At 45.0% G+C, this 27,036-nt stretch overlaps 1 long non-coding RNA gene across 1 annotated transcript; it reads right to left on the reverse strand.

The window, feature by feature from the left end:
• Positions 1-397: 397 nt before the first annotated feature.
• On the reverse strand, positions 398-25,142 carry LOC310826356. Its single transcript, XR_014555785.1, has 4 exons — positions 21,695-25,142; positions 3,820-4,060; positions 1,906-2,086; positions 398-1,852 (listed from the first exon to the last, which is right to left on the reverse strand). It is a non-coding gene; the product is annotated as an uncharacterized lncRNA (long non-coding RNA).
• Positions 25,143-27,036: the final 1,894 nt, after the last annotated feature.

Below are 27,036 nucleotides of genomic sequence, written 5' to 3' on the forward strand. Positions count from 1 at the left end.
TTGCAACTTTACATATCTTATTTTTCCTTCTTTTAATAATTTCAATGTGGGGTGTGTGACAAGGAGGGTAGGAGGCTCAGAGCTGGGCAACTTTTCTTCCTCCAGTTGGAAATGACACCATCAGCTACAAACTAAGCGCAGCAACTCCCAAAACATCCTGCAGTGGCTTCCGGTTCCGGTGTGCCTTAATGGAACGACTCCCACGACAGGAGATCATTAGCCAAGGAAAAACAAAGAGGGCAATTATCTTTGCGAATTCCCCCCAGAGACAGGGGGTAATGGCCTTCACTCATAGTTTTTCTCGATACCTGGCTCTTGCTCTGGCATGGATTGCCATTAAGAAACAGAGGTTCTTCTGTTAATTAAGAGTTTAATTTGGACTAGTGTACGAACGCCTCTACATTTCAAGGACTTTATCTATTAACAGGATTAACACAGGTGAAAAGAACTTTTTTTTGACAGTATTCTTGTTGATATTTTCACCCCCTCCCATTGCAAAAATCTCCTGATTGTTTGAGAAAGGAACGGCTGGAAACTGCTCTTCTACTCTTCTTCTGCTGCTGCTGCTGCTACTGCCTGCCTGCCTGCCTCTGTCTGTGGAGTCTTACCTATGTAGTGACTAGATGGCTGAGTGGGAGCTGTAACACTCATGCAAGCCAGTAGTTCATTCGTTTGTAGTAGCTATTAGAAATAAAAGGAGTTATGCTTCACAGCTAGCTTCCGCGGTATTTATACTCTTTCTGAGTCTGGTGCTCACAATGCACAGTTGTGAGTCCAGTGCACTGGGACCTCCTTTCCAGAACTGGAAGGTCTCTGTAAGTGCTCCAGTCGCCTAGCCCAGTCCAGGCAGAACCAGTTATTGAGCCCAGTCGCTGACACTGGTTGAAAGGCACACTGACAATTCTTCCCCTTTTACCTTCTTTAAGGGAAGAGGAAAAATTGGGGTCATTTAAAAGCATCCAAATGGCTTTAGTATTGCTTTCCTGCATCTTTTTTCTGAGTATGGTTTTTTATTTAGGAACTTTTTTTTGTTTTGACATCTTATAATTGGGGCGCAGGATGTGTGTGTGAAGTCAGTGGCAGAGCTTCATGCTCCAGCACTGGGGGGGGGGCAGAGAGCAGGCGGGGCAAGGCGGGCGCACATCCCAGTGGCGCAGCCGCGATGGCACCCCACCGGGATCGCGCTGCTGGGGGCAGTGCGCTCCCCCCACACTCCTCTTCCTCTGTCAGTGTGTGAAGTGCAGTTCCTTGGTGACATCTTCCCAAGCATTCGTATGGTTTCTCCCCTGTATGGAATCTCTCATGTGGTTGACTAGGAGGGATCCCCTTCCCCAAAATCCTGAATTTGGAAGAACACAGGCTAATAGCTTTAATGGCTTTGCTTCCCCTTTTAAGGGACTCAAGAGTCCCAAAGTTTGTTATTGCTCAGAGAATCAGCTTCAGTGAAAAGAAAGGCTGATCTTTTATTGTTCTGTTGCAACAGGTCACCCTCATAGGAGAGGTGCCAGAACATCTAACCTAGACCATGGGAGCGTTTCAGCCCTGTTCTTGAGTTTGTTTAAAATCTAAAACAGCTTATCTGGTATTCCTTTCTTTGAATTTGTGCAGTTTAGGTTTGTAAACCTTTTGGTAAAAGCAGCACTAGAATTTTCACAGTTGAGTCCTCAACCCTTTATTACTGTGCTTTGCTTTCGTCAAGCTGGGCTTTGTTTAAAACTTGCCATTTAGGTTTTCAAACTTTTTTTGTACATTCAGTATTAGAAACTACTTTTGAGTCCTCTATCCTTTATTACTGCGCTTTGCTTAACCTTGGTTGAGCTAGGATTATAATACTTCAGCATTTTGGGGGGTTCTGGTCCAGGGGGTCACGAAGAGTCCGACATGACTAAATGACTAAACAACAACCATCCTTTTTTTGCATTTTGGTCATTTAAAGTTTATGATTTTTCGATTTCCTTCTGAGGGAAACTGAATAGTTCAGTGAAACGAGGTTTGTAGCCGGCATCCCGTTAAGTCTTTGTTCTATTTTAGGTTTTTCTATTTTTTTCCTTAAGCTTTTTGATTTTTATTATTTAATTTCCACAAGCTAATATTTCTAATTTTTTAAAAATAATATTTATTAAAGTTTCCAGAATAAAAAAGGAAAGAAAGAAAAAAGAAAAGGATAAAATTTACACTTAGTTTCATTAACATCTTTCCAGGACTTCCCCCCTCCCCCTCTTGTATTCCAATTTCATTAGATTCATTCCACAATTTCTTACCCCAAATTTTAAAACCTTGTTATAATTATAATTAGCCCATTTATTCAAAATTGATTTATCTTATTTAACCATTTCTCTTTATACTTTTATACTTCCCTAAGATCGACCCCAATTCCCTTCCACGAATTCCCCTATTTTTCTCACACAACAAGAGAAAATGAAAAAAAAGAAAATAAAAAATATAGAGTTTTACAGCCTTTGGATTCCAAATCTCCCCCCCCCCCTTTCCCGGTTTCGATCCCCAAAATCCATCCTTCTGTCTACTGCCAGACTGGAGATCCCACGTCCATGTCTAACCCTCTCTCGAGTCCGCTTTGCCGTCTTTTTGGTAGCTTTTAATTTCAGAAAGTCCAATCTCGGAGAAACTCTCAGAAAAGATCATTCTTCCATCCAGACCTCTATATTTAAGAGTATAACTCAAATTCTGTTTCTTGATCCTTTTAAAGTCTGGATGTCCCAAATGTTCCAACTTCGAGTTTAGTCCAGCTCTTATTCCTCAGGTTTCTTTTCCCTGTTCTGCTGCAGAAACCTTCTAATTCAGAAACTTCTGGTTCCTCTACAGAGGCTTTATTTGTTCAGGAACATAAACTTACGTCAAGTCCCTTCCTTTCTTCAATAGATAAATCCATTGTCTCCTTTAGTGTGGAAACCTCTGTAGACAAAATAATGCTTCGTTTTTGCAGCTTCCCCAAGAGATAACAAATCCTGCTCAATTTCATAGTAATTTTCCACTTGCTGCCACTGTTGCAATGTCCCAAAACTCCCTCTAGAGGGAATATGGTAACTTAATTTCTTTCCAGATCAGACCCAAAAGACAAATAACTTGTTGCCTTTGTTTTCAATAGTTTATGTCCAAATTGTAACGAATTTAGCCAAGCAAAGCCATCGTAACAAAGTTCTCTTTATTTTCCTGCTTTGACAGCTACTTTGACAGCTGTCAAAATTTCTGTGTCTCTTCACCAGTCTCTCATAACGGATCGCTCCCGGTTCCCGGGGGGTTACATTTTAGTTCTCACCAATCAATCTTCTCCTCCAGCACAATTACTTGTAATTTCCCTTCGTGAAATTAACTTTTTCCGAATAAGTTAGTTCATCTCTCGATCTTAATTGTTAAATCCTTGCGTTAAGTCCTCTACAACCGGGGGGGGGGGGGCGGACTTCCTTTTTGCACCTCCCCCGCTCGCTCCAAATTCATAAATCAGAATTTTCCTTTTAAGTCCGGTAAATTTATTCACGGGTTATTCTTTTAAGTCCAGGTTTCCAATAGAAGTCGGTGCTCCCCGCCGGATGGCATGCAGCTTCGCTAGGCAGGGGAAGCAGTGGACTCATAGCACCACACCCCCCGTCACCCGCTCCGCAGCCTTTAAAAAGGCTCCTTCATGGGTCGGGGGGCGCAAACGGTGCCTGCCGAGTCACCAAGTCCATGGGCATCACCGCCCATGGTTTTTGAGGGTCCCCGCGTCGCTGGCGCGGCGGGACCCAACCCCTACCCAGCAGGCTCCCTCCAGAGCTCGGAGGGAGTCCGCCATTTGGCGATGGCGCCGACCCGGAAGTCCACAAGCTAATATTTCTAGTCGATTACTTCTCGTTTCAGGGATTTTCACAGTATTTCTTTTGTTTTGTGCAATTTCTCAGTTCTCTGACTGGTTTTTTTTTCTATTAGAGGAACAAATAAAAGCAAAACAGCAGTACTGGAGGCATGTCATGGAGAGAATTATTGCTGTTAATATGCACTCTAGTAGAACGAGGCTTACCATTCAGAAGAGACAATGAGCACTTTGGATCTCCAAATGTAAGGACTTCAGAATCCAGACCAGAAATGTAAAAGCCAGGCAGCAATATCTTTAAAGAAAAAGTTTTTATTCAATTTGGTTTTTGTCAGACAAAAAGCAAATGGGTGCATTTAGGAAAAAATGAGAAAATGCCCCCCGTAAATCAGATACAATTTTTATACTCTCAGGCAAAGCAATACTTCAGCCCCTTGGCATTCCCCTTAGCCAATGACTAACAGCTTCTAATGCATATTCATTAAAGCTCTACCAATGAGAATTGGTAGTGGCCTTGTTCGGTTCCAAGCTGCTTTATCTACTAGGTGGCGCTGATGGCTTATTATTGAAAGAGAAACTACTTGACCCACTTACTGATTCCGATAAACACCCTCTCGACCACCACCTGCTTCTGGGAAATGTATCGAAGCACCTGTGGTTTAACAGTTCTCGCTTCTGGAGTCTTGTGGCTGGCATGTATCCTGTTGTTTGCTTTCTTATCTGTGTTTATCGGAATTTGAGGCAATGTCAGGGGTTCGTTTCTCAGAAATCGCTCAAGACTTGCAAAATCCCCTAACCACAATCTTGCAAACTTGCTGCAGCTTGCAAAATGATTCTAAGATGGCGGCGCGCAGAGACGCTGCGGCTCAGTGCTCTCCTTTTGTTTTTTATTTTTACTTGTTCTTTGTTTTTTATTTTTACTTGTTCTGAGTATGTTTGGCCGGGCAAGAAAGATTTATAGCAGGCAGGAACTCCTGAAGGTCGGGTTACAGTGTGAACAAGCTGTGAGAGCTGATTATTTTCGCCTAGATAACGCTCCTGTGGGAGTAGCCAGGCCACCGGGTTCTCCATGGATTACTATGCCGCCAGGGAGGAGGCGAAGGCGGCGTAGAGACAGGAGGCAAAGGCGGGGTTGTCGGGCCGGCGTCCTGGTGAGATTGCAGAGGAGTCCATCTAAACCACCACTCCCTAGCATATTTCTTGCTAATGTGAGATCTCTTGCCAACAAGATGGATGAATTGAGGCTGCTGGCGGCAAAGAACAGTCTTGTAAAAGATTGCTGCGTTTTATTTGTCATTGAGACATGGCTTCAACCGTCCATACCAGACACGGCTATTCAGTTGGAAGGCTGTGTGGTACATCGTCATGACCGAGGCATGGACTTCGGAAAAACCAGAGGAGGGGGGCTGTGTGTATATGTGAACAAATGCTGGTCCAATAATTCTAAGACCGTTGGCAGTTACTGTTCACCGGATTTGGAATATGTGGCTGTTAAATGTAGACCAGCCTATCTCCCTAGGGAGTTTACAGCTGTTATGCTAACTGGTGTGTACGTGCCACCAGATGCCAATGCCAACTTGGCGCTGGGATGCCTGCAGAGCCTTATCAGCAGCCAGCAAGACAAGCATCCTGAAGCTGTGCACATCATTGCGGGAGACTTTAATCATGTTGAACTTAAAAAAGTGCTCCCAACGCTCTATCAGCATGTGAAATGTCCCACAAGAGGGGACAAGACACTGGACAAAGTTTATTCGAATGTAAATCACGGCTATAGGGCTTTACAGCTGCCACATTTGGGCCAGTCCGACCATATGTCTCTGTTCCTGGTACCAGCATATATCCCACTCAGGAAACGGGCTCCCACAATATCAAGGACTGTTAAAATCTGGCCCGAAGGTGCTATCCATCAGCTGCAGGACTGTTTTGAGAGAACCAATTGGGACATTTTCGATCGTTCAGACCTGGAGGAGCACACGGCGGCAGTTCTGTGCTATATCAATCACTGCACAGACACTGTCACAGTAAATAAATCCATCCGGTTTTACCCCAATCAGAAACCCTGGATGAATAGAGAGGTCCAGTGCCTATTGCGGGAAAGGAACAGGGCTTTTAGGTCGGGCGAGGTGCAGCTTTACAGTGTGGCAAGAGCAAACTTGAAGAGGGGTATTCGACGGGCAAAACTGGTCTATAGGCAGAGGATTGAGGATAATTTAAGGAGTAACAACACAAGACAGATGTGGCAGGGGATTCAGCATATTACCAACTACAAACCTAACCTTGGTGCTGTCGACGGTGACCCTTTGCTGGCGGAGGAGCTTAACTTCTTCTTTGCTCGCTTCGAGAAGGAGCCACCTGAGACGCCGGTATTACAGCCACCAGCCCATAGGGGCCCCTCATTCACTGTAGAGGAGCATGAGGTGAGACAGGTATTGAGGATGGTGAATCCGAGGAAGGCTGCTGGACCTGATGGCATCACGGGAAAGGTGTTGAAGGGCTGTGCGGATCAGCTGGCGAGGGTCTTTACTAAGATCTTCAACAAGTCCTTACACCTGTCTATTGTCCCACCCTGCCTGAAGTCGTCAACTATTGTTCCTCTGCCTAAAAAATCCACAATCAGTAGTCTGAACGACTACAGACCAGTTGCACTGACTCCAATCATCATGAAGTGTTTTGAGAAACTGGTGCGCCGTCACATTATTTCCTGTCTTCCATCAACTTTTGACAACTACCAGTTTGCATACAGGGCAAATAGATCCACGGAAGACGCTATCACTACCACTCTCCATGCTGCTCTGTTCCATCTGGAGCAGCCGGGGAGTTATGTGAGGCTGCTGTTTGTGGATTTTAGCTCTGCTTTTAACACTATCCTCCCCCATAGACTGGTGTCCAAGCTAGAGGCGATTGGACTCTCCAACTCCACCTGTCTCTGGGTTTTGGACTTTTTGTCAGAACGTTCTCAGAGGGTTAGAGTAGGGTCACATATGTCCACAGCCCTTAGCCTTAACACCGGCTCACCACAGGGTTGTGTGTTGAGTCCCCTGCTCTATACTCTCTATACGTATGATTGTACAGCCATTTATTCCAGCAACAAAATCATCAAGTTTGCTGATGACACTACGGTGGTGGGGCTCATTTCAGGAGGGGATGAGTCCGCCTATCGGGACGAGGTGGAGCGGCTTTGTGCTTGGTGTGGAGAGAACAATCTGGCTCTTAATACGACTAAGACCAAGGAATTGGTGGTGGATTACAGGGAAAAAAAGGCGGACATTCAGCCCTTGTATATCAACGGGGAACGGGTGGAGAGGGTGGCGGAATTCAGGTTTTTGGGAGTGACTATCGATCAGGGCATGACTTGGAGCGCAAATACCACTGCTCTGGTGAAGAAGGCCCAGCAGAGAATTTATTTCCTCAGACTTTTAAAGAAGAACAATCTGAGTGAGAGACTGTTGGTGTCCTTCTACCGAGGCTCCATAGAGAGCATTCTCACATACTGTATTTGTGCCTGGTTCTCCAGCTGTACAGCTAGGAAGAGGAAGGTGCTCCAGAAGGTCATAACCACAGCCCAAAGGATTATTGGTCATCCCCTCCCATCTTTGGAAGAACTGTACGGTTCCCGTTGTCTTAGGAAAGCAAACAATATCCTGCAGGATGCATCTCACCCGGGACACAGTCTGTTTGTACTACTGCCTTCTGGCAGGAGATACAGAAACATCAAGTCAAGGACAAATAGACTGAAAAATAGTTTCTATCCAAGAGCTGTGGCCTTCTTAAATGCAGTAACTCGATAGTGTGACCTGGGAGTTTGATGGGTGTGGGTGTGGGTGTGGCTGGAATGTGGTTTGTTTGGTTGTTGTTGTTGTGTTGCTTTTGTTGTTTTTAAGGGATGGCATCCAATTTCGTTGCACTTGTGCAATGTTGCACTTGTGTAATGACAATAAAGAATCAATCTAATCAATCTAAAATACCCTAACGGTTGCAAAAAGGAGAAAGAGAAATAGCTTTTAGCTTTCTCTAAAAATGGCTTTAGCCTGGCTCTCACAGTATTCCAAGGTCGGCCCCTGGTCCCGACTCCTTCATTCCCCCCTTTCAATCACGAAAATGCTGACCGGTTACGGTTCTTCATTTTCGTTTGATGGACCTATAGGTACAATATCATAAAGAGCCAGGATATGGGTACGTGTTGCTGCATTAACTGAGCAGCTTACCATTCGGCGTACAATCTGAATAAGGCAAGGCAGAAGGCATGATAAGGCTAATATGGTAATGAAGAAAAATGAAAATCAAACAGAATCTCTTTTAACCATGACCAACCTGGGAGCCAAGAACTAATCCAACTCCATATACCGGGGAGATTTTCACCATCTAAGTTAACTTTGTGGTACAAATCAGCCTGCTTCTTAATGTGTTCAACATCACTCTTGACACGTTTACTTTGGTTGTATATAAATGCTAACTCCCTAATCCGCCCAATATCAGTCACCATTGCGGGGCGCCTCTGCATACAAGGAGGTCCCTGCCTCTAATTGTCTAAATACCACCGGCGGAGTCCTGCCTGGGCCTGAAGGTATGCAATGTCCAGGATCTCCGCTATCTGAGGGCTGTCAGCGTACCAGGGTCTGTACCAGGGTCTGTATTCTTCCGGAGCTAGGTGCCCTGTCTGTCTACCTGCCGGTCCCACTGGGTGGCGGTCACCTATGTGGCCTCTGACCAGGGCGTATGGAGGCCGAAATCCTGGGGTGGCGACCCTTATGCAGCCACAAGAATACCCTGCCACATTCAAGGGTATTAGGTGTGGAGTTACCAGGCCTAGTAGTTCAGGTAGTATTCTGGGATTATGGGAGGCTCGAGCTACCACGACAATCACAGGTGGGGCTACAGAATTCACTGGCACCTGTTCAGCAATTTCAATGCACACCTGGTTCAGGCTCCCTCCCATGCAACACCTGGATCAAAATTAGGGCCTGGTCTACCAAATGGGGTTGGTACACTGCTCTACCCCCCGATTGACGGTTACCCCCCCAAAACAGCAAGAGCGGTCCAGAACTCGATAGACTTCGACAGTCTCTGCAACTTCCCGTAGGAGCAGTACCCACGTGCGCTGGACAGTGGTATGGAAGAGGAGCCACAATGGGGTAGTGGGGTGTTTCAGTGCGGCAACCTCATCTAACCCCTGTTCCCAATAGCCAATGAGCACGCAGTCTCTTACCACCGGCAAGACGAACCAGTCATAGCAGAGGTCAGCAGGCCAATAGGTTTGGTATGGCTCGGTGGAGTCAGGGCAGTAGGACATAGAGCAGATCAATACAGAACATAACAGAGAAAGAGGGAAAGTCCTTGTGAAAGTCCTGGTGTGATGGCCTTGGATTCCGATTCAGAGGCTGAACCAGAGGAATCCCAGCCTGCACAGGAGTCCCCGCCTCCAGGGCCGGCTGAACTGGGGCAAGGCCTAGATTCCGAGGAGCCTGCACCTGTGTCAGATCCTCAGGAGCAGGCACCAGGTGAAACCATTCTGGCCCCAGAGGTGCTTGAGGACTCAGTGTCTACAGGTGAGCCTCCCCCGGGGCCCAGTAACCCTTCGGCCTCTCCAGAACTGCAGAGGCCTAGGGCAGAGAGGCGAAGGGAACTGGTTTCTCCCAGGAGGAGTGCTCGCCTTAAGGCCAGGAGAGGCGGGGCTCCTGGGGGCCGGGACCGCCTCTGGCCTTAGAGAAGATAAAGGTCAGTAAGCCCGGTCCCAGGTTGCGGGAGCAACATCGTTGTGGAATACCTGCTCTTACCCGGACCTAGACCTGAACTTCCAGTGTTCCTCACCCGGCTTCCTGCTTCTGACCATCCAGTGTTCCTGTTTCCTGCCCGGCTCCCTGCTTTGGACCTTCCAGCATTCCTGTTCCCCGCCCGGCTTTCTGCTTCTGATCTTCGAGTGTTCCTGACCCCGCCCGGATCCCTGTTTCGGACCTCGCCTCTCATCTTGTGAACTTCTACCAGGCTAGTTCCTCAGGACTGAACTTTGGCTACGGTAACAGTACCTTCCCCCCCGGGACCAGCACACCTTGTGATGATCAGCCACAGGATTTCGGTGCCCGTGGCCCAACGCTGTCCCGGTAGCGTCAGACACAAGGGTTTTTAGAGAGTCAGCTTCAGAGGGTCAGCAGGATTTCCCTTGCACGTCCAGACACCCTCCGACTTCTTCAGACGCGTGTGATGGATCCAAGGGATCACGTCGGCTACTTTCACCGCAGTTGGGGTGGAGAGGAGGACGGTATACGGGCCTCACCACTTGGGGATGAGGGGGTCGCGCTTCCACTCCTTCACCCAGACGCTGTCACCCCGGTATACGCTCGAGGGAATACCTGGAAAGGGAAGCAAACACACGGGACAGGGAATGCACTTGTTCCTGGGTGATGTGATCTCCCACCCGCCCCAAACTGGCGGGGATGTCTCGGACGAAAGGGGGTGGCCTGCCATACAAGAGTTCAAAGGGTGATAGTCTCAGTCTCTTGGTTGGAGCACTCCGCACCCGAAACAAGGCAATGGGCAGGACATCTATCCATTTGAGTCCCGTCTCCTGGGTCAGCTTGGCCAAGTGGGTCTTCAAGGTACGATTCATTCGCTCAGTTTTTCCCGAACTCTGGGGTCTGTAGGCTGCGTGTAGCCTCGTTTATCTGCAGCGCCTTGCACACTTCCTGCATGACTTTATCAATGAAGGCTGGGCCATTGTCGCTGCCAATACTCCTGGGGAGGCCAAATCAGGGTATGATTTCATGCAACAGTTTCTTGGTCACTTCCCAAGCCTTCTCTGTCCTGGTGGGATACGCCTCTGTCCAGCCCGTCAGCGTGCAGACAAACACCAATAAGTATTTGATGCCCCTAGCTGGAGGCATTCAGTGTAGTCCACAATCAGGCTCTCCATAGGGATGTAGCCCACGTGTTGTACGCCCGGTGGAGGGAGGTGGACTTGCCTGGGGGTGTTCTTGGCGCACAGGATACACTTCTGGGATATAGCAGCAGTTAGTTGAGATAGGTTGGAGATGTAGAGTATTCTCCCAAGGTGTGCTTTAGCAGCCGGACCTCCTAAATGAGTGGACTCGTGGTAATTCTTCACAATGACACTGGCCAGATGCTGAGGCACAAAAACACGGTTGTCAGGTAGACGAAACCATCCCTCCTGGAGCGTTGCTCCTTCTTGACGTGCCCACTGCTGTTCATCAAGGGTGTAACGCGGTTCCACATCGTCCGGAGTGAGTTCTGGGATGAGGGCTGCGGCGAGCCCTGGTGGAGATTTCAGAGCTGCTTCACGAGCTGCGTTATCTGCCTTCCGGTTGCCTTTAGAATGACCATGTCCTGGCCTCTCCCATGGCCTTTGCAGTGTATCACAGCAATCTCTTCGGGGGCCCATACAGCTTCCAGTAACGTCTCAACTTCTGGACCGTATTTCAGGGCTTTCCCATGGGCTCCAATCAAGCCCGCTCTTTCCATAGGGCTCCATGCGCATGCAGGGTCAAGAAGGCATATTTGGAATCTGTATAGATGTTAGCCTTGCATCCAGCTGCCAATTGCAGGGCCCTGGTCAGTCCAATCAGCTCAGCCTTTTGGGCTTCCGGAGGTGGCGCGTCCGGCAATGGCTGCCCTCTTCTAACTGCGAAGATGGAGCTCCGCAGAAACGGGTCGTCCGCTACGGCGCAGCGGAGACCCACATCGGAAAACCACAGGCAGCGAAAGCCTGTGGCCGTGGGACTCGGCGGGTACCAGGAGCGCCCCCCGAAACGCAGAAGGGACCTCGTAAGGGGTCCCGGAACGTGGAACGGTTGGCGCGGTGCTGTGAGTCAATCGCTCTTTCTGTGGAGTGAAGCCGCGTAGCTGCCGTCGGTGAGCGCTGTCCTCTTTTCCTGGAAACATTCGGCTTGAAACCAACAACTCGTGAGTAAGAAAAGAAAGAAAGATTTGGAGGGTAAATTCCTGCTAATTCGGCTAAAAGCGAGAGACGAAACCAGGAAGTCCGTCTCTTGCCACTGCTTAAGATTTAAAGCAAAGACTTTGATGTTTGGAGCCTTTGAAGAGGTGTTAAAAGGCAATCAACTGTTGCATCTATTCAAGTTGCTCTAGGACTTAACCCTTTAAAAGCCTTATTTTAAAACATGAACTGTGTTTTACCTGCTCTGCTGGATTTACAAATTGACAAAGAATCCCAGGCAGTCGGACTGCCTAGATAACAGAACTGTCAGACTGCAAGACTTTAGACACTTTATTGCATTATTAGCTGAGCTCTAGTGGAACTGTTATATTGAATTACTACATCTGGCACTTATTGAGACATTGTTTTACTTTGAGACCAACTCTGTCAAACACAACTAACTGAAGGTCTTTTGGAATTAAAGGCTGTTTGGACATTACTTTTAAAATATTGAAGTTTGGAAAAACTTAAATAATTGATATTAATAACTTGACTTCTTCCCTACAATATAAGTGGGCTCCCTCTAGAGGACTTTGGATTTACAACTATATGTGACTTTCCTTTTGGTTTCCTTTCCTCCTACTTGGTTGTTTACTTTATGGGCTTGTGGATTCTCATGGGAACATATTCAATTTGACCTTGACTAGCAGACAGAATTGGAATGAGAGGCACTGGGAGACAAACAAGAGCGGCTAGAGGAGGAAAAAAGCAAGCAACTTTGAATTTACTTGCACAGCCGCGCAGATCATCTGTTCCTGATGTTTTGGAACTAGAAGAAAGTGAGCATCCGCTGGGAGAAGATATAGCATCAGGTGGATCTGCTTCAGTATTAGGCAGAATACTTGAAAAATTGGAAGGCTTAGACAAAAAAGTGGATGAACAAACGGCAAAGATTGACCAGACCAGAGATTGTGTCAACAAGTTAACTGAACAAGTTACTGCGAACGCTCAAGCAATTGGCAATTTATCTGAATCCACTGTAGAAAATTGAAAATTGGCAGAGGAAGCCATTCAGAAAACTGCGGCACTGGAGCAGGAGGTAAGACCACTGCATAAGCAGGTGGGGGAACAACAGGCTTATCTGTCTATGATAGAACTTCGGGCCCGGGAAAATAAATTAAAATTGAGGTTCATACCAGAACTTGAACCCGAACAAGGGAACTTGATTGTTTTTTTGACAAAAGAATTTTCGAAGTGGTGGCCTTTGGGGGAGGAAAAAGACTTTAAAATGTGACTGCTTTTAGACTTGGGAAATTTACAAAGAAGGATAAGCCCAGAGACTTGTTTGATCACCCTTGGATCCAAGGAGGAAAGGGACAAAATACTAGGACTACACTACGGAAAGTCACTTGAAATCTTGGACAAAAGAGCAGAGATTTACAAGGATATTCCTAAACAACTTTTGGACCTGAGATCCACCTACCTTGAACTAGTAAGGCTGTTGAGGAGCAACTTAATTATTTTTAGGTGGGAATTTCCACAAGGACTATCTTTTACGTTCAGAGGGAAGAAGGTGAAAATTAAAACAGCTGAAGACAGAGATAAATTCTTGAATACCTACGGAGAGGACCTTCAGAAAGGGATTGAAAGACCCTCAGGGGCTGGACCACAGTCTTTACCTACACCCACACCTGTGGGGTCCGAAGACCAGGACAAAAAGATAGCACCACCAGGACAATAACAGATTTGACCAGGATGTCTCTGCAACTTCTGAGCTGGAACATAAATGGCGCCAACATCCCGGAGAAAAGGAGAAGGATATTTCACATTTTGAAAAAAAAACAATTGGACATTATTTGTTTGCAAGAAACACACGTGACTAGGCTACATAGAAAAGTGTTAATAAATAAAAGATTAGGCCAAGAATTTATCTCTTCGGATCGAGTAAAGAAAAGAGGTGTGGTGATATATGCAAAAGAGAGTCTGTCACCAAAATTTCTATTTAAAGATGAACAAGGACGAATTCTGGCAATTGAGATTCAGACTCAAGGAGAAAAGTTTCTGATATTAGGAATTTATGCGCCAAATGAGGGAAAATCGGAATTTTATAAGAAGCTGCATGAGATAATGCTGGACTATCTGAACTATGATAACATCATTATGATGGGAGATATGAATGGGGTGGTATCAACCAACATGGACAAATCACACAGCCAAAACGTAACAAAAGAAGGCAGACTACCCAAAACCTTTTTTGAATTGACTGACAACATGGACTTGATTGACATCTGGAGAACAAAGAACCCTCTAGGAAGAGAAGGAACATTCTTTTCAGAAGCCCAACTGACATGGACAAGAATCAACCAAATCTGGACAACTAGAGGCCTGGCACCCAAGATAAAAAAAGTGGAAATCTGCCCAAAGACCTGCTCCGACCATAACGCTGTAAAGATGGACATGAGATTAACTCCAACCGGCTCTTTTAGATGGAGGATGAATGACAATCTGTTCAGAGATCAGGAGATTATTAAAAAGGCCCAAAAAGCTTTGAAGGACTACTTTGAGATAAATCTGAACACCATGGTGGAAAAAAAGAATTGTCTGGGACGCAAGTAAGGCGGTTATGAGGGGGTTTCTGATACAACAGAATACTATAAAGAAAAAAGCACAGAATGAGAAAAAAGACAAGATTTTGGAGAAAATTAAAGAAGGTGAGAAGAAGCTAAGATCGAAACCGAAATCAAAGGAGATTCTAAGAGAAATTAAACATTACCAAGCACAATATTCAAAATTGATAAACCAAGAAGTGGAATGGAAAGTGAAGTTAATGAAACAAAGATCCTTTGAATCGGCAAATAAATGTGGAAAACTGCTAGCATGGCAGCTGAAAAAGAGACAAAAACTGAATACGGTAACAAACTTAGAAACTGAGGGAAGAAATATTCAGAACCCAGTGGAGATCAGAAACTGTTTCCAGAGATACTTCAAACAACTATACACACAAGGGCCGCAAAACGAATCGGAGATAGAACAATTTTTAAAGAAGAATGGACTACCAAGGTTGTCTCTGCGAAACAGAACAATCCTGAACTATAAAATAACACAACTAGAGATGGAAGAAGCCATTCAGAACATGCAACTGGGCAAATCTCCAGGGCCAGATGGACTTACCTCCAAATATTATAAGACATTGAAAGACTATCTGATACATCCATTAATGGAGGTTTGCAATGAAATTATGGAAGGGAAGAAGGTACCGGAGTCGTGGAAAGAGGCTTTCATCACATTGATACCCAAATTAGAAACTGAAAAGACACAACTTAAGAACTACTGCCCCATTTCCCTCCTGAATGTGGATTACAAAATATTTGCAGACATTTTAGCAAATAGATTCAAAAAAGTGTTAAATGAAGTGATTCATAAGGACCAAGCAGGCTTTCTCCCAGGTAGACATTTGTTTGCTAATACAAGGAACATTATTGATATTTGGGAACTCTTGCAAACAAATATCAATACAAAAGCAGTGTTGATATTTATAGATGCGGAGAAGGCCTTAGACAACATTTCTTGGAAGTTCATGAAGAAAAATCTGGAAGGAATGGGAGTGGGGTGGGGGTTTCAAAATGGGATTGAGGCAATTTATTCAGAGCAAAAGGCAAAATTGATAGTGAACAATGTGGTGACAGAAGAGTTTAAAATTGAAAAAGGAACACAACAAGGTTGTCCCATATCCCCTTTGCTATTCATATCGGTCCTGGAAGTGCTCTTAAATATGATTAGAGGAGACCGGTTGGTGGAAGATATTCAGGTTGGAGCGAAACAGTATAAACTTAAAGCATTTGCAGATGACCTAGTATTGACCTTACAGGAGCCAGAGCCTAGTACCAAAAGGGTATTGCAACTGATTTATGAGTTTGGTCGGGTGGCAGGATTTAAACTTAATAAGCAAAAAACTAAGGTTTTGGGGGGAAAATTGACCTCTTTAGAATCAGAAAGGTTTCAGAAAGAGACAGAATTAAATGTGGTTAAAAAAGTAAAATACCTAGGGGTAAAAACATAACAGCGAAGAACATGAATTTATTTAAAGATAACTATGAAAAATGTTGGTCTGAAATTAAGAGGGATCTAGAAGTCTGGTCAAGATTGAAACTTTCCTTGTCAGGACGTATTGCTGCTATTAAGATGAATGTATTGCCAAAAATGTTTTCTTGTTTCAAACTTTGCAGATTGTGGACAAAATGGGGTGTTTTGAGAAGTGGCAGAGAGATATTTCTAAATTTGTCTGGCAGGGCAAAAAGCCCAGAATCAAGTTCAAGATATTAACTGATGCTAAAGAAAGAAGGGGCTTTGCCCTGCCAGACTTAAAGTTGTACTATGAATCAGCAGCTTTCTGCTGGTTGAAAGATTGGCTACTTCTTGAAAACACTGATGCAAAAACTTACAGCCAACCTGAGAAAACAAGTATTATCCAACTTAAAGTCTACTAATTTCTACAGTGATATTCCGAAAATTTATAATGAAATCTTCCAAATGTTTGTAGAGCTTAGTACTCCACCTAAAGTTTGGGTACTTAAACATAGCGCTAGCCCTTGGTTTGACGATGAATGTTTCCAGCTAAAAAGAAAACTGCGCCAAACATTTAAAAATAACCGCACTAAACTAGAGCCCTCTTATCTTGATGAAAAAAGAAAATATCACTACATGCTGGCCGAAAAGAAACAGAAATACGCAACCCAAAAATGGCTACAATTATTCGACTCAATTCAAAGTAAAAACAACAAAGCGTTCTGGAACCTAGTGTACGGAGGATTGAAAGCCGAAAATCAACTAACTCTACCACCAATTGCAGAATCCAAATGGTCCCAATACTTTACATCTGTATTTAACAATCTACACAGTGAACTTAAAGGAAATGAAACCACTAAAAACAAAATTAATAAACTCCAAGAGTGGCCAAGGGTAGAGGAAGAGGAAATTAGAGCGATAGTTAAAAATTTCAAATCGGGGAAATCTCCTGGGCCAGACGGTCTACCAATAGAATTATTTAAGACCTATATAGATTGGTGGGCAGAACCCTTAGCTCAACTGTTTACTCTTATAGATAAATACGGGATCATACCTGAGATATGGCTAAAATCAATAATTATTCCAATCTTTAAAAATGGCGACCCAAAAGAACCAAGGAATTATAGACCGATAAGCCTACTATCAGTGATAGGGAAAATCTACGCTAAGCACCTCTTATCTAAACTTCTTACCTGGATGAAAAATCTAAACTTACCAGGGAAAGAACAAATAGGTTTCTCCAAAGGTCGCTCTACACTAGACCACTGTCTTATACTTATGCATCTGGTTGAAAAATACAGATCCCAAAGGCAATCTAAGATATACGCTGCTTTTGTAGATTTTCGTGGTGCATTCGACTCAATTGACCGCCCAAAGCTGTGGAGGAAACTCGCAGAATTAAAAATTGATCAGCGCTTATTGATTCTAATGCAAAATCTACACTCTTCCAATACCTGTCAAGTTAAACTCAACACCAAAGGTCACCTTTCATCAGACATCCCAAACACGAAAGGGGTAAAACAAGGGTGTATTCTTGCCCCCTTTCTATTTAATTTATTCTTATCAGACTTGCCAGATTACCTTCAAAAAATAGAATCACATGCCCCTAAACTTAATCAGAAACCAGTTCCTCTCTTATTATACGCAGACGATGCTGTCCTACTATCACTAACGAGCTTGGGTCTGAAACGTCTTATATCTTCACTGATCCTTTACTGCGAATGTAACAAACTCTCTATAAATTATGAGAGAAGACAAAAATTTTGGTCTTCTCGAATGGTCGGAAATTAGAGAAATGGAAAATAAGAGGGCAAGAAATCCAACAAGTGAAAATCTATAGGTATCTGGGAATCTTATTCCAGAGCAATTTAGGGTGGGCTACCCATCGCACAAATGCCATAAAACAGGCAAAGTGCACCTTATCAGCAGTTGCCCGCTTTTATTATCAGAAAGGTAATCAATTCATTCCTGCGGCCATTCAGATATTTCAAACAAAAGTGCAATCCCAGATACTCTATGGAATCCCGCTATGGGTCCAAGCATATAACAGTGATTTAAAAAAGATTCATTCCAGCTTCCTGAGACGTATTCTTGGACTCCCAGCTGTGATCAAATATGAAACAATGTGTGCAGAAATAGGCATACACACAATGGAATATTGGGCATGGTCCACCTCAATAAAGTACTGGTTACGCTGCCACTTTCGCTGCCCCCCATCAAGTCTGCTCGCTGATTTGCTCAAAGACTCCTATAAATCAAGTTGGTATCAGCACCTCGAAAAAAAGATTGAATCTTTAGGTATCGAGCTGGAGCCCCTGTACAATTCTAATGAGCAATACATTTTTCATAATATTCTAACTAGACTAAAGGATGTCGAGAGACAAAATATTATGGCAGCTGTAAACAAAATTTGCTCCCCCATATTCTATGATTTAAATATCTTAGATAGCAGAGCCAATTACGTCACTAAATTAATAATTCCAGCCCAACGTAGGGCTTTTATGCTGGCCCGTTTGAATGTTTTTCCCTCAGCATTTGTCAGGGGAAGATATCAAAACGTTCCTAGGAACAAGAGATTCTGCAGATGTTCTATGAATGTCCCGGACACTGTTGAGCATATTCTCTTTCATTGCCCACTGCACAGTACGCTCCGTCAACGCGTGCTGTCCCCTCTTTCGGCTGGTTTGGAACCCCAGCAAGGTGAATGTGTGGGACTCTACCTATCCGACGCTGACCAAAGGGTAACGGCGGGGGTAGCCGAGTTTTTGGTAGCAGTCCTCCAAGGAGCAGGTTAACAAGGAAAACCACTGATTCTAGACGTATATATATATATATATGTATGTAGACAACTGCAGCCTTTTTATATATATTTCAAGGCTTTTATATGTTATTTTCTCTTTTATGGTTTTATTTGTATAATGCCTAATAAAGGTTTGATAAGTAGAAAACACTGATGTTTTAGATTTGGAAGGATTTAACAATGCTTTTGGTTGGCATGCATATTTGTGGTATGACAAAGTTAAAATACATAAGGCTTTCAAGAACCATGTTGTCAGAAAAGCAGTCTTCAATGTCTGGTTAAAATATAAAGATTTATTGGAAAATAAGACCCCAAGGTGGTTATCACCAATGGAGGCTAAGGCCCCGAAAAGACTCAATATGGAGGCCAAATGGCCGAAATATTGGGAAATAATAGAAAAAGATGCGAGACAATTGGAGGTTGCAGAGTTTGGAGAAATTAAAGGGGAAAGTGCGAGAATGGTTACATTACGCTCAGATTAAAGAAGCTTTTAAGTCAGATAAAAAGTTAGGATTCCAGGTGGAAAAATCAAAGTTAGAAACAGAACTGTTAGAACCCAGCTCTAAGTTACTTTCAAGAATGTATAACTTGCTGCTAAAATGGAACACACAGGATGAAACGGTCAAATCAGCTATGATAAAATGGGCACAGGACATAGGGCACATTATGTTCGCGGACTGGGAAAAGTTATGGACCACAGGTTTGAGATTTACGGCATGTAATGCCTTGAAAGAAAACATTATGAAAATGATATATAGGTGGTACATAACTCCAGTCAAGCTTGCAAAGATATATCATGTGTCTGACAATAAATGTTGGAAGTGTAAAGAAGCTGAAGGAACATTCTTTCACCTCTGGTGGACTTGCCCTAGAGCAGGGGTCTGCAACCTTTAAGACAAAAAGAGCCACTTGGACCCATTTCCGAAGAAGAAAAAAAACTGGGAGCCGCAAAACCATTGCGACATTTAAAACAAATATATCTCCAGAGCCGCGATCTGACAGCGGGTGGGAAGGTGACGTCGGGACAGTGCGTGACTAACGCACGCACCGCCCCCATGCGACATCACAGCCAGTACAGCGCCCGTCACAGTGGGGAGTGTCAGGGCGCACAATGCGCCTCCTCCCCTCGCTAGTATCCGCCCCGGAGCCGCGGCAAAGGTGTAAAAGAGCCACATGCGGCTCCGGAGCCGCGGGTTGCAGACCCCTGCCCTAGAGTGAAGGCTTTCTGGGAAATGATATATAATGAGCTGAAAAAGGTATTTAAGTATACCTTCCCTAAGAAACCAGAGGCCTTTCTTTTAGGCATTGTCGGCCAGAGTGTGCAAAAGAAGGATCGAACCTTTTTTATGTATGCTACAACAGCAGCAAGGATACTCATCGCCAAAAGCTGGAAAACTCATGGTATCTCTGAATTATCTGCCAGGAAAGGGACTCTGGGATCTATATCCTATCATCAGGGGTAAGGTACCACCCTTCTTTGGACAATGTCAGCTCCTGAGCGTCCGCAGTGTCCCTTTCCTGCTTTGTGTAGGCTGGCTTATCAGCGGTGCTTAAAATCCCTTCTGGGACCAGTGCTCCAATAACCGAGGCTGGGGCTGGTTCCCGGACTGTTTCCTTGGCCACTCTGTCTGCCAGTCGCTTTCTTCTGGCCACTTCCCCTGGTCCAGTCTCGTGTCCGCAACAATGGATAACCGCCACTGCTTCCGGCTCCCATACAGCATCCAGAAGGTTCAATAAGGCTTGTGGGTGGGCCACCTGGCTTCCTCTGGAGGTAAGCAAACCTCTTTCTTTCCATAAGGCTCCATGGACATGTAAGGTCAGGAATGCATACTTAGAATCAGTATAAATGTTTATCTTCTGCCCCTTTGCCAGGTCCAGGGCCCTAGTAAGCGCAATTATTAGGTTATGCTATGCTTCTAATAGGTTATGTTATATTCTGGATTATGTTATGTTCTAATAGATTATGTCTGAATAGGATGAGAGTGTTGGAGATACGTGCGAATGTGTATGTGAATCCGGTCTTGGGTGTTTGATTTTCGTTGTTGTGTATACTGTGTATATACGGACAATGACAATAAAATTTATCTATCTATCTATCTCAATTAATTCTGCTAGCTGGGCCGATGTTCCAGGCGGGAGTGGCTTTGTTTCGATCACCTGGTCTTCCAGGGCTACCACTGCATAACCTGCTTTTCGCTACCCAGCCTCAACAAAGCTGCTTCCATCCACAAACCATGAAGGCCAATGGGGGTTTGCCTCATCTTTAAGGTCAGGTCTGCTGGAGTATACTTCGTCCATAACCTCAATGCAATCGTGCGTCTGCTCCTCACCTTCTCCTACCGGCAACAGGGTAGCTGGGTTGAGGGCGGTGGTGACCTGGAACTTCAAACGCGGGTGCAACAATAACATCTGACACTTTCTCATCTTCGCTTGGGAGAGGAAATAGGTGCCCTTCATTGTCAAGCAAAGCTGGGACTGCATGCGGGATCACACAGTGTCTTGGCCAAAGGTGAATTTGTCTGCTTTGCCCAGTAGGGTGGCGACTGCCACAACTGTGTGGGAGTCATACAGCTAAGGCAGAGGCTTGTAAAAACTGCAGGGGCCCCCTGACATTCCTCTGGGCAATGATTACCTTATACGGAGAGGGGAGTGTCAAGCCTTGACCGGATGAGGTAACAGGAGACTTTGGAAAACGGCCATGCGGCTGGGAGAACAAAGGAGATAATAAAAAGTGCCGGAGGAGAAAGGCTGAAAGGAGCTGCCCTCCAGCATTATGAAAACTCGCTGCCTCATTGTGTCTTCTTTCTATGCTATGCTAAGCACCACTTGACTGGCTGGCTCCAACACAACTGCCCTCATGCATGGCGGTAAACCTTCTTCTGTAGACGTCAGGCGCTCAGATAGATATGCCACGGGCTGCTGCCAGCTCCCCAATTTCTGGCACAGCACTCCCTTTACTGTTCCCTGGTCTTCATCCACAAACAGGGAGAAAGACTTTTCTGGATTTGGGATACCCAGCGCTGGTGCCTGCTGCAATGCCCTTTTTTTTTTTTTTAAAGATCCTTGAAGGCCTGCCGTTGCTCTTCTCGGCCAGAGATTCACCTGGAGCTCCAGCTTCTTCTGGCTTGGCCACATCCTCTTCTGGTTCAGCTACTAGTGGCAAAATTTGATCCATTTTTACTTGCTCATATCAACAGGTATGGACATTCTGGATCAAGCAATCCCTCTTATTTGTCAAAAACTGTATGTGGGGAAATTGTTCAGCTCATGGCAAAAAGTTAAGGATGCAACTCTGGCTGATGTGAGAAAGACTGGATATTTCAAGCTTCTCAGTAGATTCCACTCCTGACATTTCACATACTGATGCAATGACTTTAATTATCAGGTATGTATCACCTGAAGATCGTTTGCCAACACAGATTTACAGTTGAACACTAATTCAGCCGTGCTTTCTCCTATTTTACTACTGAGCTTGAAATTGACTTTAGAAAATGCTGCAGGCAGTCTTATGACAACGCTGCCAACATGGCTGGCAAGTACAACAATATGCAGCAATAAATCATTAAAAAAACAATTTGCAAAATTTATTCCATGCGCAGGTCACTCTTTAAAGCTGGTGGGCAGTTCAGCTGTGGATTGCTGCCTTGATACAGGGAACTGTTTTGCCTTTATCAATGAAATTTATACCTTCTTTTCATCCTCCACAAAGCGATGGGCAGTTCTAAAATCGTTTTTGCCACCTCAGTCTAAAGTGCCTAAACATTTGTCAGACTCTAGGACGGGACGCACACGCAAAAGCCACAGCAGCTGTTTTGGAAAGTTACAGTGCTATCATTGATGCCCTCAGTCATTTGTTCTGATGTTAATGGGAAGAGGGAGACCAAGCAGAGTTAACAGTCTCCTGCAGAAAATGGAAGAACTGGAATTTGTGTTTATGCTGCATTCTTGGACCCGTGTGCTAGGTCATTTTCACAAGGTCAGCAAAGGCCTTCAAAACCAGACCTGTTATTGAGTTCTTGTGCGAGTTTGTACAGTTCACTCCTGGATTTTTTTTAAGGAAAATAAGAGATTATTTTGATGACCTTGAGAAACAAGCAAAAGCCACTTTGCCAAATGTCAACAACAAAAAAGGAGACAAAGAGTGAGGGAACGGCAAAGACAGAAGTCCACCTGATGCCTTAGATGCACTTTCTTCAAGAAATAGGTTTAGGATAAAATCCTTTATTCCTACATTAGATGCCAATTTGAAGCCAGTTTAAAAATTAGCAGTACTGCGTAAAGTGATGTTGCACAATTGTTTGCCATTCTTGCTAATTGGACAGCATCGAAGCAAGAAATTCAGCAAGTTGTTGAACTGTTGTTGGAAGCATACCCACAGAAGATATTGACCTGAGACTTCTGGATCAACTTTTGCACTTTCACCTGTATGTGACACAAAGCCATAGGCTTACGGCAGAGCACTGTCCCATACAGACCTTTATCAAATTATATAGAAGGAAAAATTCAGATAGCCTTTCCTAATGTGGAAGCAATCTTGCGGCTATTTCTTAGCCTTATGGTCACCAACTGCTCAGGAGAGGAGAAATTTTCCAGAGACCTCACAACTGGAGTAGCCTAGGGCCTTCTCTTAATCTAAATCTGGCCCTGTGAAACACAACTACTACTAGCTCCTTGGCGACATCTTCCCAAGCATTGATATGGTTTCTCCCCTGTACGGAATCTCTCGTGTGGTTGACTAGGAGGGATCCCCCTCCCCAAAACCCTGAACTTGGAAGAGAGCACAGCTACTTACTGGCTTCTCCCCACTCGCGCTGGCTGCTCTGGGAAATGTGTTTCACCCTTCAGAAGCACAACTGCTCAGCCCTGGAACAAGCATAAAACAGATCCAAGTTGGAAGGAAGTGGGAGGGGAGTCCAGACTGGAACTGTTTCTTCCAGAAACCCAGCTTGTTCCCCTGAGCACAATCGTGTCTAGGCTGCAGAAAGACACACACCACAAACAGCATATCGTGGGATGTGTTACGTCAGTACAGTCAATCACACTTTACTTCCTAGAGTGGACAGAGGGATGTGTAACTTCCTGTTCCTCTATAAAGTCACACAGCCATTTTGTCTCTGTTCAATTCAATGCTCAGTTAAGCCTCATTCATTTTGTTGTCTGCTAAGCTCTCAGTCAGCGGCACTTGGGCCGATCCTCACAAAGGATGTCAAGCCATGTTAACATGTTTGTAACCTGAAGCTTAAAGCCTGACTTTCTAGATGTGTACTGTGAACAGCTTGTGAGTAAACTTACTGTTAATACTTTTAAAGAGAGACTCTTAAGTCTTTATCGTATTTTAGGAGGGAGAAAAGGGGACACCAGGAGCAACCCACCTGGGCAAACCAGATTGGATTAGTCATTTTGCAGAGATTCAAACCAATCTAACAACAACTCGCTTCCGTGAAAATAGAGGGGATTTTTTCTGCTACGTCACTCACTAGCATGAGTGAAGGAAGGAAGGAAGGGTACTTAAACAATATTTCCTTACCTATTATCCCAAACATCCCCACACGTTAACTGAAGAACTCTGTGACACAAAATCCCAAGCAATAACTCCAAATCCAACCCCCAGATAGCCACATTGTACAGTGACACCAAGATCAGAGAAAGTCAGTGAGCAGGCAGGCTTCCATCTCTTGGAGAGGCATCAAGGGTCCTCGCAGGCAGTTATCCCACCCTGACAGGAGCCCCATTCTTGTGTTTGGCCTATTCCTGTTCCTGCCTTGCTCAGAGAATAGCCCAGCCTTGGCACAGCAACAGGAAGCAAAACAAAATGGCTGGCAGGAAGAGCCCCACTGGCCCTAGACCTAAAGGTTTCTAGAATGGTGAACAGCTTGGTTTTCTTTCTCTTTTCCACTTTTACTTTTGGAAGTTGTGTTCTTTGGAGCCAACAAACTTGCTTAAAAACCACACAAATCTTTTTATTGGGAAGGACATCTCCCGCTCCAGCTACTGTGTGTTGTGGGTGGGAACAGAGAAGCGACCCCCATCAGACGTGTGGTTTCGTGAGCTGCATACAGGCTCAATGCTCAGGGAGCAGGGCTAGCGGGCAGGAGGCCCTTTCCTCCAAGGAAGGCCCGATGGGCCTTAAGGAACCAGCACCACCTGAACTGATGAGAGGTGCATTAGGCTGGAGAAGCCCACACTTGGAAGCAGAGAGCAGGGGGGCACCTCTGATGAAACAGGGGAACTAAAATGACATGTTTTCAGAAGCTCCAACCATCGAGACAATGCAATGCATGTTGAAGTAATGTGCTGATTGTCCAATCAAAACCGGGAGGAAAAGGATCTGGTGGACAGAAGCATCCAAGCTTTGCTGGCACAGGAATTAAGGTTCAACAACATGGGTTGGAATTGCAGCTGGAAAAGCTCCAGAATAAAAATGCTACTGGTTTTGCACAGGATCTGAGGGACCAAGTACGCAAAAAAGCAAAAGCCAGCACCAAGCCCTTATTTGGCAAAATCACGCAGAAGGCAAGGTTCTATTAAACAGGGAAACCAAGTCAAGGGATAGATACACCTTAAGTCGTATACCAAAAAGGTGAAGGGGTTCACAGCCCTACTAAAGAGGAGCAACCAGAACAAACATGCCCAAGGCTTAACTGAACTCCTGGATTAAGGGGCACTTCTTTTAAACTCTCTAGTGCCACTAGAAAGTGAGCCAAGGCCATGGCACACAGCAGGCACTGGGAGCGCCGTAGAGATTCCATAGAAGATAAAGTAAAAGGCCAATAAATGGCCAGGAGACTGTTTAGGAAAAGGATCTGGTGGCCAGCAGCATCTAGTATGGTAAGAAAGATAGTTACAAAGAATAGGATGTCATTAGACAACAGCACTGTTTGCGCTTTGCTTACATGTAAAATCAACCACTCTGGCCCAGCCAACAAACACACTCCTTCCAAAATAGTGTTAAAGGATGCAAAGTCTGCAACACATTTGTATAAGTCGTCATTAATGGATGCCAGAGAGCCAAAAGAGTGAACCTGATCAATCCCCCTGAAGAATTGATGCTTTTGAATTGTGGTGTTGGAGTCCCATGGACTGCAAGAAGATCAAACCAATCCATTCTGAAGGACATCCAGTGGCTGCACACTGGAAGGACAGATCCTGAAGCATCGCGTGAGAAGAGAAGACTCCCTGGAAAAGAGACCCTGAGGTGGGGAAAGATGGTGTGTAGCCCGGTGTAAATTAATTTGTAGCCTGGGGGGGGGGGGGTTTACCACAACATGGACTGTCCCCGAGAACTGTAGACTGAGAGGCTGCTGATCCCTTATATTCAAACCCTAAAGTTGACAGCTATGGGTATTAAGGTTCAACAACATGGATTAGAATTGCAGGTGGAAGACCTGAAGGAATCCAGAATGAAAACGCTACTGGATTTGCACAGGATTTGAGGGACCAAGTATGCAAAAAGCAAAAGCCAACACCAAGCCCTTATCTGGCAAAATCATGCAGAAGGCAAGGTACTATGAAACAGGGAAACCAAGTTAAGAGCTAGATATGCCGTAACAAGTTGTATACCAAAAAGGGGGAGTTCACAGCCCTACTAAAGAGGAGCAACCAGGACAAACATGCCCAAGGCTGAACTGGACTACTGGAACAAGGAAGGAGCACTTCTTTTAAACTCTCTAGTGCCCCTGCGGCACCGGGCAGTGAGCAAAGGCCTTGGCACAGAGGAGGCACTGGGAGCGCCGTAGAGATTCCATAGAAGATAATGTAAAAGGCCAATAAATGGCCGGGAGACTGTTTAGGAAAGAGATTTGGCGACCAGCAGTATCAAGACCTTGCTGACACACACATTAAGATACAACAACGTAGGCGCCGACTCCATGGGGCCTGAGGGGGCCCGAGCCCCCTCAAAAATTCCGCCCCCCCCCCAATAATTTAAGAAAATTATTACTTCGTGTAAAGTCTGGGGGGCCAGCGCTGCGGCCGCGGCGACATCAAAAGGACTGGAGCAGAAGCGCCTGGAATCCTCCACCTCGCGTCCCCTTGACGCTTCGAGACATTACGACGACGCGGCTATATAAAGCCCACGCCCTGCTGGCGCAGTCATTCAGTGTGGATAGTTTCGTTCAGTTCATGCTGCAGACGTGTTTAGCGTTCCGACTTTAGTGTTTAGTGGACTCTTTTATATGACTATATTTTATTCGTTTACTTTAGTCTCTTGGTGTATTGTGAATTAAGTTTGCAATGGATAAATTTTGTTAACAAAAAGGCGCGCTTGGAAGTTGATGATACTGCAAGTCAACCTCCGACAGTAATTGTGTCGTCAATTGCTTCGTCGTCGTCAGGCGAGAACCGTTCACAGCCGAAACCTGGACAATCATTTCAGGGAAGATCATTTCAGAAGTCTTGGTTGATCAAATATACATGGCTAGAATATGAAGCATGTACCGAAAAAGTTTTTTGCAAAACCTGCAAAGAGGCAGATGC

The sequence above is a fragment of the Podarcis gaigeae genome, assembly GCF_964106915.1.
Source record: "Podarcis gaigeae genome assembly, chromosome: 10".
Taxonomy (NCBI): Eukaryota; Metazoa; Chordata; class Lepidosauria; order Squamata; family Lacertidae; genus Podarcis; species Podarcis gaigeae.